Source organism: Chiloscyllium punctatum, chromosome 18 (genome assembly GCF_047496795.1).
Source record: "Chiloscyllium punctatum isolate Juve2018m chromosome 18, sChiPun1.3, whole genome shotgun sequence".
Taxonomy (NCBI): Eukaryota; Metazoa; Chordata; class Chondrichthyes; order Orectolobiformes; family Hemiscylliidae; genus Chiloscyllium; species Chiloscyllium punctatum.
In genome coordinates, this window is record NC_092756.1 from 31,207,739 (window position 1) to 31,221,132 (window position 13,394).

The 13,394-nt window shown below is 43.8% G+C and overlaps 1 non-coding gene across 1 annotated transcript; it reads left to right on the plus strand.

The window, feature by feature from the left end:
* The first annotated feature begins 674 nt into the window (after positions 1-674).
* On the plus strand, positions 675-756 carry trnas-gcu (transfer RNA serine (anticodon GCU)). The gene has a single exon. It is a non-coding gene; the product is annotated as a tRNA-Ser (tRNA).
* Positions 757-13,394: the final 12,638 nt, after the last annotated feature.

Sequence of the window (13,394 nt, forward strand, 5' to 3'; positions counted from 1 at the left end):
CAGTGACTTGGTGTCGCACGGCCCAGGAAAATGATACAGATCAAGGTTTTTGCATTGTTGAGTTCAATTGTCAGTTTAGCCTTATTTTGGATTTTGAAATTGTCTGTTCTGTACACAAGTGCGTGTCAAAAACATCTGAGCGGAAGTTAGGTGTTCCGAATAATGACATTGAGCACTATGCACTCTCCTCCAGTCTGGAAAACAATTCCTCACAGGCAATTTAATAGACAATAGATAACAGGTGCAAGAGTAGGCCATTCTGCCCTTCGAGCCAGCACTACCATTCATTATGATCATGGCTGAACATCCTCAATCTCTATCCTGTTCCTGCCGTATCCCCATAACCCTTGATTCCACTATCCTTAAGAGCTCTATCCAACTCTTTATTGAAAGAACACCTCCTGCTGTCTCGGGTTCTTCATTCCGTTGACTTCAAATCTTCACAGAATTCAACAGACCTTGTTACATATTCATTTCCTCATTTTTGTTCAGATCACTGTGTGTATAGTGTGACAGTCGGAGTGCACTTGCTCCACAACCCAGGGGTCAGACCATAGTCTTGGAACCGTACTGTGTTTTTTATCATTTTACCAACACCAGGGAGAAATATCTGCTGTTCTGCATAATTTACCCAATTCAATTATTCATAAGGTCATAGCCAGTGCCACCTCTGTGACGAGGTGGCCGAGAGGTTAAGGCGATGGACTGCTAATCCGTTGTGCTCTGCACGCGTGGGTTCGAATCCCACTCTCGTCGCCGTTATCAACGGCATTTTCGTGGTGCTGTTTTCAGATGATCACAGCTGTCATATTGAAACTGAAACGCTAATGGTCAGTTTATACGCATTTACTCTATTACAAAATTTCAAAGAATGGTCTGAGCCTGTTGACGAAACTGTATTGAAAGGTAGGTTGCATTGGGATAATGAAAGGGAGCGCGGTTTTCTTTTGCAAATCAAGTTGCTGTGAACGTTTTTTCGTATGAAAGACATCCAGGAAAATCAAATAACGAGAGGTGCGAAGTGCATGTTTATGCAAAGGGATTCTTAATGAACGTTTTGTCAGATGAAATCTGAAGGAGATTGAATAGAAGTAATTCATCATGGTGAGAAGAGCACAGCGAGACAGCACAAAATGATAGCGATATTTCAAAGGGGCAGGGCGTGGGTGTAGGGGCACTGAGAACTGGCTGTAAATGCACAGTGGAGAATTGCCAATGTGGGTGCCGTGCATGGGCACGGAAAGACTTACATATTGGTCTCTCCCTCGCCCCTTGCTCTCGCCATTGATGAATGCTGGACATAAGGCACAGATAAACACAAGATGTGGGAAGCAAGCTCCCTCTCGTTATGCACACACTGGATGCATCACATTGAACTATGAACAACTGGAGAAATCAGCATGTTACCTTTAGGGAGTGAAACTAAACTGTGGATCAATAACCGCAGGTTCATGCAATATAAACATGAAAAATAATTTAAAATGTAGGGTGTAGGTTTGCTTGCTCAGCTGTAGCTTTGATATCCAGACATTTCATTACTTGGCTAGGTAACATCATCATCAGTGGCGACCTCCAAGTGAAGCGAATCTGTTGTCTCATGCTTTCTATTTATATCTTTCTCCTCGATGGGTTTCCTGGGGTTTGTGGATATGTCATTTCCTGTTCGTTTTCTGAGGGGTTGATAGATGGCATCGAGATCTATGTGTTTGTTTATGGCGTTGTGGTTGGAGTGCCAGGCCTCTATGAATTTTCGGGCGTGTCTTTGATTAGCCTGTCCCAGGATAGATGTGTTGTCCCAGTCGAAATGGTGGTATTTTTAATCCGTGTGTAGGGCTACGAGGGAGAGAAGGTCGTGTCTTTTTTTGGCTAGCATGGAATTTTGTAGATGACGTTGGTTTGGTCTGTGGATTGTTCTGGTTCTTTTAAGTTTGTTAGTTTTTGTTTGAGAGTGTTGGTGGGTTTGTGTGCTACTAGGATTCCGAGGGGTCTTAGTAGTCTGGCTGTCATGTCTGAAACTTCTTTGATGTATGGTAAGGTGCTTGTGGTTTCTGGCTGTGTTTGGTCTGCTTGTCGTGGTTTGTTCTTGAGGAATGTGTGGACTGTATTTTTTGAGTATCTGTTCTTCTCGAATACATTGTAAAGGTGGTTTCCGAAGTTCGTCTGTGCTGCAGTGTGTGGTGGCTCGTTGGAATACTGTTCTGACGCAGCTTCGTTTGTGTATGATGGGATGGTTACTGGTGTAGTTAAGTATTTGGTCAGTGTTTGTCGCTTTTCTGTATGCAAAGGTTTGTAGTTCTCTGTTGTCCTTTCTTTCTACTGTGTCTTTCAGGAATGCGAGTTTGTTGTCGGTTTCTTCCTCCTTGTTGAACTTTATGCCTGTGAGAGTGTTGTTGATGATGTTAAATGTCTTTACTATCTTGTTTCGTTTTGTGATGACAAAGGTGTCATCTGCGTAGCCGACCCAGATTTTAGTTTGATTGTTGCTAGGGCTGTTTGTTCTAGTCTTTGCATTACCGCTTCTGCTATGAATCCTGATAGCGGAGATCCCATGGATGGGCCATTGGGGGTTTGTTTGTAGACTATGTTGTTGAAAGTGAAGTGGGTGGTGAGGCACAGGTCCACAAGCTTCATGATGTTTTCGTTGGTAATGTGATTGATGGTGTTTGGTGTGTGTGATGGTCTCTTGTAAAAGTGTGTTTCCTTTGCCAGGTCGATGTTGATGAAGGTGAACAGTGCTATTATGTCGAATGAGACCATTGCTTCCCCTTCCTCTACTTTGGTGTTTTTGATGATTTTTAGGAATTCCTGGGTGGAGTGGATGGAGTGCTGTGACTCTTCTATGAGGTATTTCAGTCTTGCGTGTAGTTCTTTGTCCAGTCTGTAAGTTGGTGTTCCGGGTAATGAGACTATGGGTCTGAGGGGGCTCCTGGTTTATGGATTTTTGGTAGTCCAGTTCGACTTGGCCAACACATTGATACTGGGACAGTCTAAACAAAGACATGCTCGAGAATTCCCGAGGCCTGGCACTCCAACAACAATGCCATAAACAAACACATCTATCAACCCCGCAGAAAACAAACCGGAAATGACATCACCACAAACCCAGAACCCCATCCAGGAGAAAGGTAGAAATAGAAAGCAAGAGACAACAGCTTCGCTTCACTTGGAGATCGCCACTGATGATGTTACCTAGCCAGGTAATGAAACGTCTGGATATCAAACCTACAGCTCAGCGAGCAAACCTACACCTTAAACCTCAACCTGAGCTACAAACCTTCACAAACCTTGCGATTTAAAGTGTCTTTATACGCATATCATTAATAGACTTTTCGTTATAATACCCGTCTGGTTGAAAGAAGAAGACATCACATTTCAAGATAGATGACAACGTTACCAATTTTGTTTTGAAATTGAGATTTATTTGATCATTTTAGACAGTGAACAAGTTCATTTTTAAAAATGCAAACCACAATCTCTCACCTGGAATAAAAGTGTGATTTCAAAATAAACATTGTCCTTGCTAACTCGCAGTTACTCAACATGAAAAATAGGATGTAATGTTTATTAAGCAGAGATCAATTAGCACCATTATCTTACTTCGGATTGACTGCAGTATGCACATGCTAAATAAGGCTTAAGAAAGAATAACTTTTGGAAATAATGATTCGGTGGTGACTAAAAATAATATTAGCTTCTCATGATGTGGATATTCCACCAATGGCTCCAGTGGTGGAAATGTTCAGTGGGCAGTATTTCTATGATGGTATGGAGGTATGTGAGCTGCCAGGGATGGGAGCTCCCACTTCATCTGGAGCAGCGTCTATTGACGTGGACCAGGGAGCATTGTAGCATCATTCTAGGAGTTCCAACCACGCCTGGAGCAACTTCCATTGACATGGAGCAGCAGGGAGCATTGGCACATCCGAATGCAAGATCTAACCTTATTTGGAGCAGCTTCAGTTGGCCTGGAGCAGGGAGCTTTGGGAGATCATTCTGGGAACTCCACTCTCACCTGGAGCAGCTTTTAATGACAAGAAGCAGCAGGTAGCTTTGGGACATCAGAGTGATAGATCCAACCTCAACTGGACCACTTCTATTGACATGGAGGAGGGAACATTGGGACATCAGACTGGGAGCTCCAACCTCACAAGGATCAGCGTTTAATGACATTTAGCAGCTGGGCGCATTGGGACATGAGAGTGGTAGGTCTAACCTGAACTGCTCCACTTCTACTGACATGGAGCAGGGAGCATTGTGACATCAGACTGGGCGCTGCAACTTCAAGTAGAACCGCTTCTATTGACATGGAGCAGCAAGGAGCATTGGAACGTCAGGTTGGGAGCTCCAACATCACCTGGATCAGCTTGCATTTACATGGAAGAGGAGGGAGGATTGGGACGTTAGGCTGGGGGAAAGGATATTCAACTATTTTAATCTAAAGTAAAATATGTTTCAACACCTCAGATGTTAATTGATTTATGAAGAATCTTTCCCGGGAAAATAATTAATTCTTTAGATAGTAAAGACAAGTCCTGAAAATATTCAACTCAGGAAAACGCATTGGTACAGAGAGAAATGGGAGTGATGTTTCATGTCTTTGTCCTTTCATTTCTGACAGTCTCTGCACTGGATTACGTCACCGGAAGGACGTTTTCACTCATTTCCAGCAAATACGGACAGGACATTAACGTAATCTAAAACTGAAAATTAACGGGAATATGCGATGTTATGATTAGGCTGGACTTTACTTCAAATTTTGGTGAAAACGTAGCAAAGTCAGTTGCAATTTCCAAGATCAGCAGTGACCTCATTGATTGGCTGATCAGATTGTGAATGGTCGTTTTTCTGAGGACAATTTGAAGTGAATCAATGATGTTGATTATCTTTGTTCTTTGTTCGCCTTGTGACTGTTACTGCTATTGCTCATGTCCTTGTTAACACCACAGCTCTGCAGCGTGTAAAACCTCAGCTGTGCATCTGGCCAATGGCACAACCATTCGTATAGCTGGCAACGCATTAGGCGGTTGTAAGTTCAACTTTTACTTTGCGCAAGCGCATTATGGCGATTCATCACACATCCAACCTACTCATTTTTGTTATGCTGAGGTGGGTAATATTTGAAATTTTCATCTCCACGAACGAAAATTCTTTCACTGTCTTCGATCAGTTAAACATTGCCAAGAGCTATCAGAGTAAAAATCACACAGCACCAGATTGTATTGAACAGACATATTTGGAAGCACCAGTGTTCCATGCACTGTTTCTTCATCATGTGTTTGTCACCTCTTGGAATCTAAAATTTCTTAGTGTGATTATTAAATGTATCCACCCCAGTCCAACACCAACACCTCCAAGTAATGGGGACCGTCGACACCACGAACGGTCGGTTAAAGTCCAGATGATCTTCCAAAAGATCGCGCATATTGACGTACACACCAAGTTTCTGCAGAAAAACACCCACCTGATGAAGGAGTGACTCTCCAAAGCTAGTGCTTCCAAATAAACCTGCTGGGCTCTGCCCTGATATTGTGTAATTTTTAACTTTGTCTACTCAACTCAAACACTGGCACTTCCATATCATAGACAACGTCAGTCATGTCCCACCGTTGTCAGAGAAGGCAATCTTGGAATAGCCCAATACATTGCTCATGGGTACGTTTCGTTTTCAAAACCAACGCAATCAATCGCTGCAGCTTCTATGGATAATAAACACAGAAAAGAAATAGCTGAGACTCAGTTTTGACAACATTTTGAAACTCTTTGGGAAGTGGAATCAGAGGAGAATGAAGGATTAACTGTCCGACTGTGCAGAGAGAGGGAAGGCACTTTTCCCTTCTTTGAAGAGCTGGGGTATTGACTGATCAAAGGCATGAAACAGATTCCTGGTAAAGCTGCGCTCTCTGCATCAGGATCAAGAAGTCCTGATTTCCTGAACGGTAATGAAACCCAGGCCACTCAGATAAAGCGCTGAATACGAACCACTAGACCGCCAGGGATGAGGGCAGAAGCATTTGCACCGTTTCTTCATAACACCGTTTTTGGAATTATGTCACTGCAGATATGTTTCCCCTCAAAAATGATTGAATTATCGAGTGTTTACAGCACAGAAATGGGTCCCTTCATCTCACTTCCCAGCACTTGGTCTGTAACCTTGTAAACTCTGACGTTTCACCTGAATACTAATTCCTCTGTAACGTTTTAATCTCGTAAAACACAATAAATGGGATTAAAATTTGAGATGGGAACTGAAGCCCATTTTTACCCATAGACCGAAGCACGCAGACACATTTCCCCAAGTGTGACACAGGCCTCGGGAGAAAACAAGCAGAAAGTAAGATTTCACCGACTTGTCTGATGTTGTCCCATTTCAGAGTTCAACACCAATGTCTGGTTACAGCAAAGAAAGGAAGTATTCAGCCCCTCCCGTCCCAGTGTTCCTTGCTCATTTGAGTGGAAGCAGCGGCTGAGTAAAAACGAACCCGGAAGACTACAGCTAAGGTATGACAGTTTGTTTTAAAATTACTTACCTTCACTGAAAGAGCGGGAGCAGCAGAGGAAATGATAGCTACCAGAGGGGCAGCCGGAAAGGAAAGCAGTGAGTATACAAATCAGGAAGGCGGCTAAACCTGAGATTCTACACCGGTATATTCCCCACCCACCCTCCTTTCTAACCTCCTTAACTACACTGTTCTTTTTTAAGGTAAGGATTTTCTATTTCTTTACCAGTGACTGGTTAAAAATTAACTTTGTATATATATATATATTAATTCGTTATTATGGAAAGACTATAGCAGAGAGGTATCAGAAAGTATTCTATCTCAAACTTGTACAAAGTAAATAAGTAATTAATTAACTCAGCAGAGATGGCTGGGCAGGTGATGTGCTGTAGCTGTATGATGTGGGAGCTGGCTGATCCCATTGTGAATGGCAGTGACCACATCTGCAGCAAGTGCTGGTTGCTGGAAGAACTCCGGATCAGAGTTGCTGATCTGGAATCTGAGTTTCAAACACTGTGGCACATCGGGAAGGGGGAGAGTTACCTGGACGCTTTGTTTCAGGAGGCAGTCACACCTGGGAGATTAAGTAATTCACATTCAGCTAGTGATCAGGCTCATCTGAGTGTGACTGTATGTGAGGCAGGTAGGGGGAACCTGAGTTCAGGAGTGGAGGAGCCACAGCCCTTGGCCTTTTCCAACAGGTAAGAGATTCTTCCTCCCTGATTGGATGAGGAAACGGGCTCTGGACAGGATGAACCAACTGACTAAGGCACCATGGTGCAGAAGGCCATTCAAGAGGGGGGAGTTAATAGACAAGTAGTTGTTATAGGGGATTCTATAATTAGGGGGAACAGATAGTATCCTTTGCAAGCCGGATCGGGAGTCTCGCAAGGTGTGTTGCCTGCCCGGTGCCAGGGTGCAGGACATCACCAATCGGCTTAAAAGGATATTGGAGCGGGAGGGGGAGGAACCAGTTGTTGTGGTCCACGTTGGTACTAACAACATAGTCAAGACTAGGGTGGAGGACCTGTTTGGGGATTACGAAGCACTGGGCAGGAAATTGAAGCACAGGTCCTCAAGGTTCATAATCTCCGGTTTATTGCCCGAGCCACGTGCCAATTGGCATTGGGACAAGAACATAAGGCAAGTAAACACGTGGCTAAGGGATTTGTGTGGGAAATAGGGATCCCACTTCATGGGGCATTGGGATCAGTTTTGGAACGGGGGGGGATCTGTACCGTTGGGACGGTCTCCACCTGAACCGATCAGGTACCAATGTTCTAGCGAAGAGGATAAATAGGGTGGTCAGTAGGACTTTAAACTTCTGAGTTGGGGGGAAGGGAAAATGAAAGCGACAGGGAGTATGGCATTAAATGGAAAGATCAGCAGCAGGACAGCATGTGTCCAGGTGGATTTAAAATTGAGGCAGACTGGGAATGCAGAAAAGAGCAAGGATAACTTAGGACATCATATGACTTCCAATATCTCTAATGATAAGAAAGTTAGCATTAAGGCACTTTACCTGAATGCTCGTAGCATTCATAACAAAGCAGATGAACTAATGGCACAGATCATAGTGAATGATTATGATTTGGTAGCCATCAGACAGACTTGGTTACAGGGGGGTCAGGACTGGCAGTTAAACCTCCAATAATTTTCAACTTATCGAAAAGAGAGGGAGGTCGGCAGGGGGGGGTGGGGTTTCCTTGTTAGTTAAGAACAAAATAAAATCTATGGCACTGAATGACATAGCGTCAGATGATGTGGGGTCTGTGTGGGTGGAATTGAGGAACCACAAAGGCAAAAAGACATAATTGGAGTTGTGTACACACCTCCTAACAGTGGTCAGGACCAGGGACGCAACATGTACCGGGAAATAGAGAAGGCATGTCAGAAAGGCAAGGTCACAGTGATCATGGGAGACTTCAATATGCAGGTGGACTGGGTAAATAATGTTGTCAGTGGATCCACAAAAAGGGAATTCATGAAATGCTTACAGGATGGCATTTTGGAACAGCTTGTCATGGAGCCCACAAGGGAGCAGGCTATTCTGGACCTAGTGCTTTGCAATGAACCAGACTTTATAAAAGATCTTAAAGTAAGGGAACCCTAAGGAAGCAGCGATCATAATATGGTAGAGTTCAGTCTGCAGTTTGAAACAGAGAAGGCAAAATCGGATGTGATGGTGTTACAGTTCAGTAAAGGCAATTATGAGGGCATGAGAGAGGAACTGACAAAAATAGACTGGAAGTAGAGGCTAGCGGGGAAGACAGTAGAGCAAAAATGACAGGAGTTTGTGGGTATAATTGAGGACACTCTACAGACGTTCATCCCCAAGAAAAGAAAGATTATCCGTGGAGGGATTAGACAGCCATGGCTGACAAAGGAAGTCAGGAAATGTACTAAAGAAAAGGAGATCCTATAAAGTGGCCAAGAGCACTGGGAAATCAGAAAATTGGGAAGGCTACAAAAACAAACAGGATAACAGAGAGAAATAAGGAAGGAGAGGATCAAATATGAAGGTAGGCTAGCCAGTAATATTAGAAATGATAGTAAAACTTTCTTTCAATACATAAGAAACAAACGACAGGCACAAGTAGACTTTGGGTCACTTCAAACTGATGCTGGAAGCCTAGTGATGGGAGAAAAGGAAATAGCAGGATAACTTAACAACTACTTTGCGTCAGTTTTCACAGTGGAAGACATGAGTAATATCCCAACAATTACAGGGGGTCAGGGGGCTGAGTTGAGTATGGTTGCCATTACAAAAGAGAAAGTGCTAGAAAAGCTAAAAAGTCTTAGAATTGATAAATCTTCTGGCCCCAATGGGATACATCCGAGAGTTCTGAGAGTGGTGGCTGAGGAAATAGCGGAGGCATTGGCTGAGATCTTTCAAGAGTTACTGGAGTCAGGGAAAGTCCCGGATGATTGGAAGATCGCTGTTGTCACCCCTTGTTCAAGAAAGGATCAAGACAAAAGATAGAAAATTATAGGCCAATTAGCCTAACATTTATTGTTGGTAAAATTCTAGAATACATCATTATGGATGAGGTTTCTAAATTCTTAGAGCAGAGTCTGATTAGAATAAGTCAACATTGGTGTAGTAAGGGGACGTCATGCCTGACAAACCTGTTGGAATTCTTTGAAGAGGTGACAAGTAGGTTAGATCCGGGAAAACCAGTGGATGTCGTCTATCTAGACTTCCAAAAGGCCTTTGATAAGGCGCCAGACGGGAACCTGCTGAACAAGGTGAGGGCTCATGGTGTTGATAGGAGCTACTGGGATAAATTGAGGATTGGCTGTCTGACAGAAGGCAGACAGTTGGGCTAAAAGGTTCTTTTTTGGAATGGCAGCTGGTGACGAGCGGTGTCCCGCAGGGTTCAGTGTTGGGGCCACAGCCGTTCGCATTATATATTAATGATCTGGATGAAGGGACTGGTGGCATTCTAGCGAAGTTTGCAGATGATGCGAAGTTAGGTGGACAGGCAGGTTTTACTGAGGAGAAGTGCGGAGGCTACAGAATGATCTAGACAGTTTAGGAGAGTGGTTCAGGAAATGGCTGATGGAATTCAACGTGAACAAATGCGAGGTCTTGCACTTTGGCAAAAAGAATAAAAACATAGATTACTTTCTAAACGGTGAGAAAATTCGTAAAGCCAATGTACAAAGGGATCTGGGAGCGCAAGTCGAGGATTCTCTGAAAGTCAACATGCAGGTTGAGTCCGTGATGAAGAAAGCGAATGCAATGTTGTCACTTATCTCAAGAGGTTTGGAATATAAAAGCACCGTTGTGCTACTGAGACTTTATAAAGCTCTGGTTAGGCCTCATTTGGAGTACTGTGTCCAGTTTTGGTCCCCACACCTCAGGAAGGACATAATGGCACTGGAACGTGTCCAGCGGAGATTCACAGTGATGATCCCGGAATGGTTGGTCTAAATGAGGAATGGCTGAGGATCCTGGGATTGTATTTATTGGAGTTTAGAAGATTAAGGGGAGACTTAATAGAGACGTACAAGATAATGCAGGGTTGGAAAGGGTGGACGCTTGAAAGTGTTTCCCTTAGGCGAGGAGACTAGGACCCGTGGACACAGCCTTAAAATTAGAAGGGGTAAATTCAGAACAGAAATGTGGAGACATTTCTTCAGCCAGAGAGTGGTGGGCCTGGAATTCATTGCCGCAGAGTGCAGTGGAGGCCAGGACGCTAAATGTCTTCAAGGCAGAGATTGATAGATTCTTGATGTCTCGACGAATTAAGGGTTACGGGGAGAATGCTAGTAAGTGGAGTTGAAATGCCCATCAGCCATCATTGAATGGCAGATTGGAAGCGATGGGCCGAATGGCCTTACTTCCACTCCAATGTCTTATGGGCTTATGGTCTTATGGTCCATTGTTTCCCCATTGCTCTGTAGTTTATACTGCCTTCCCTCGTTCTTGCTGCGAAACTTGATCACTGCTCACGCCCGCTATTTCCTGTCCTGCCAAACGGTTTGTCTCAAGTTCTTGGAATGAAAAACAGGAATGGCCTATTTCAAGCACTTTTCTAGTTTACAAGGACAGTGTTATCACCACTGAGCAAGCACATTGCCAGCTCAGAGAGAAGGTCTCATTCTTTAGAAACTGAAATGCAAAGATGATTGGATAGCCTCAGTATTGTAAACCAACCAACAAGACCGGAATCGGGCCGAGGGGATCACGCACAGAAGGATTGGAGAATAGAATGGCGAATCTCATGGTGTCCAGGGTGATGTTAACAGAAATCTTCCCTGGTAGTATAGTGATGAGGATTCAGTGATTTCACTGTCATGTCTTGTTAAAGGTTAACGTTTACAGTAATCAATATGAAATACTGCCTGATATTTCGAAGCAGAATGATGTGCAGCAGACAGAATAGTTTCCCTGCATGACCTAATAAGAGAGCTCAGAAGAGCCAGAAGGAGACATTAGAAGTTGTTGGCGGATCGGATCAGGGTTAACCGCAAGAATTTCCATAGGTATGTCAGGAATAAAAGAATGCCGAGATTTAAATTAGGGCCAATCAAGAATAATAGTAGGAAGTTGTGTGTGGAGTCAGCGGAGACATGGGAAACACTAAATAAATATTTTTTGACTGTGCACTATAGAAAATGCAATTGTTGGCGATGAAGATACAGAGATACTTGCATCTAGACTCGAAGAGATTGAGGTACACAAGGAAGAGGTATTTGAAATACTGCAGAGTGTGAAAATAGACAAGTCCTCTGGGCCGGATGGGATCTATCCTAGGATCCTCTGAGAAGCAAACGAATAGATCGCCGAGCCTGTGCCATTGATCTAGAAATCATCATTGTCTACAGGAATAGTGCCTGAGGACTGGAGGATAGCAAATGTGGTTCCCTTGTTCAAGAAGGGTAGGAGAGATAACCCTGGTAATTACTGACCAGTGAGTCTCACTTCAGTTGTTGATAAAGTGTTGGAAAAGGTTCGAAGAGATAGGATTTATAATCATCTAGAAAAGAATAATCTGATCAGGGACAGTCAGCACGGTTTTGTAAAGGGTAGGTCGTGCCTCACGAATCTTATGAGGTTTTTGACAAAGTGACCAAACAGTTGGATGAGAGTAATCCGGTTGATGTGCTGTATATGGATTTCAGCAAGGTGTTCGATAAGGTTCCCCCAGTAGGCTATTATACAAAATGCAGAGGAATGGGATTGTGGGAGACATAGCAGTTTGAATCAGTAATTGGCTCGCTGAAAGAAAACAGGGTGTTGTAGTTGATGCAATATGTTCATCTTGGTGACCAGTTACTAGCGGCATTCCGCAAGGGTCGATGTTGGGTGCACTGCTATTCGTCATTTTTACAAATAACCTGGATGAGGGCTTAGAAAGGTGGGTTAGTAAATTTGCGGACGACACTATGGTCGGTAGAGTTGTGGATAGTGACGAAGGATGTAGTCGGTTGCAGAGAGACATAGATAAGCTGCAGTTCTGGGCTGAGAGGTGGCAAATGGAGTTTAATGTGGACAAGTGTGAGGTGATTCATTTTGGCCAGAGTAATCGGAATGCAGAGTTCTGGGCTGATGGTAAGATTCTTGGGAGTGCAGATGAGCAGAGAGATCTCGGTATCCATATACACAGATCCCTGAAAGTTGCCACCCAGATTGACAGGGTTGTTAAGAAGGAAAACAGTGTTTTGGCCTTTATTAATAGAGGGATTGAGTTCTGGAATCAGAAGGTTATGCTGCAGCTGTACGGCCACATTTGGAGTATTGTGAACAGTTCTGGTCACCGCATTATAAGAAGGATGTTGACGCTTTGGAAAGGGTGCAGAGGGGATTTTCTAGCATGTTGCCTGGTATGGAAGGAATGAATTACGAGGAAAGACTGAGGGCCTTGAGGCTGTACTCGTTGGAGAGAAGACTGAGAGGTGACTTAATAGAGACATACAAGATAATCAGAGGTTTAGATAGGGTGGACAGGGAGAGTCTTTTTCCAAGTATGGGGACGGCAAACACGAGGGTCACAACTTTAAAGTGAGGGGAGATAGGTATAAGACAGATGTCAGAGGTAGCTTCTTTACTCAGAGAGTAGTTAGGGCATGGAATGCTTTGCCTGTCACGGTGGTAGATTCACCAAGTTTAAGTGCATTTAAGTCGTCATTGGAGAGGCATATGGACGTACATGGAATAGTGTAGATGGGATGGGCTTCAGATTAGAATGACAAGGCGGCGCAACATTTAGGGCCGAAGGGCCTGTACTGCGCTGTAATGTTCTATGTTCTATATGCTACACTTCCACATCAGCAATGTCATCTGCAATTGCCTGACGATCAATCTGTTTAAAACAAGAACGGAGGGGGCGTCAGGAAAACGGAAGGGGAATAGTGGTTTGTCAGAGTTAACTACATGCCTCGTGGAGC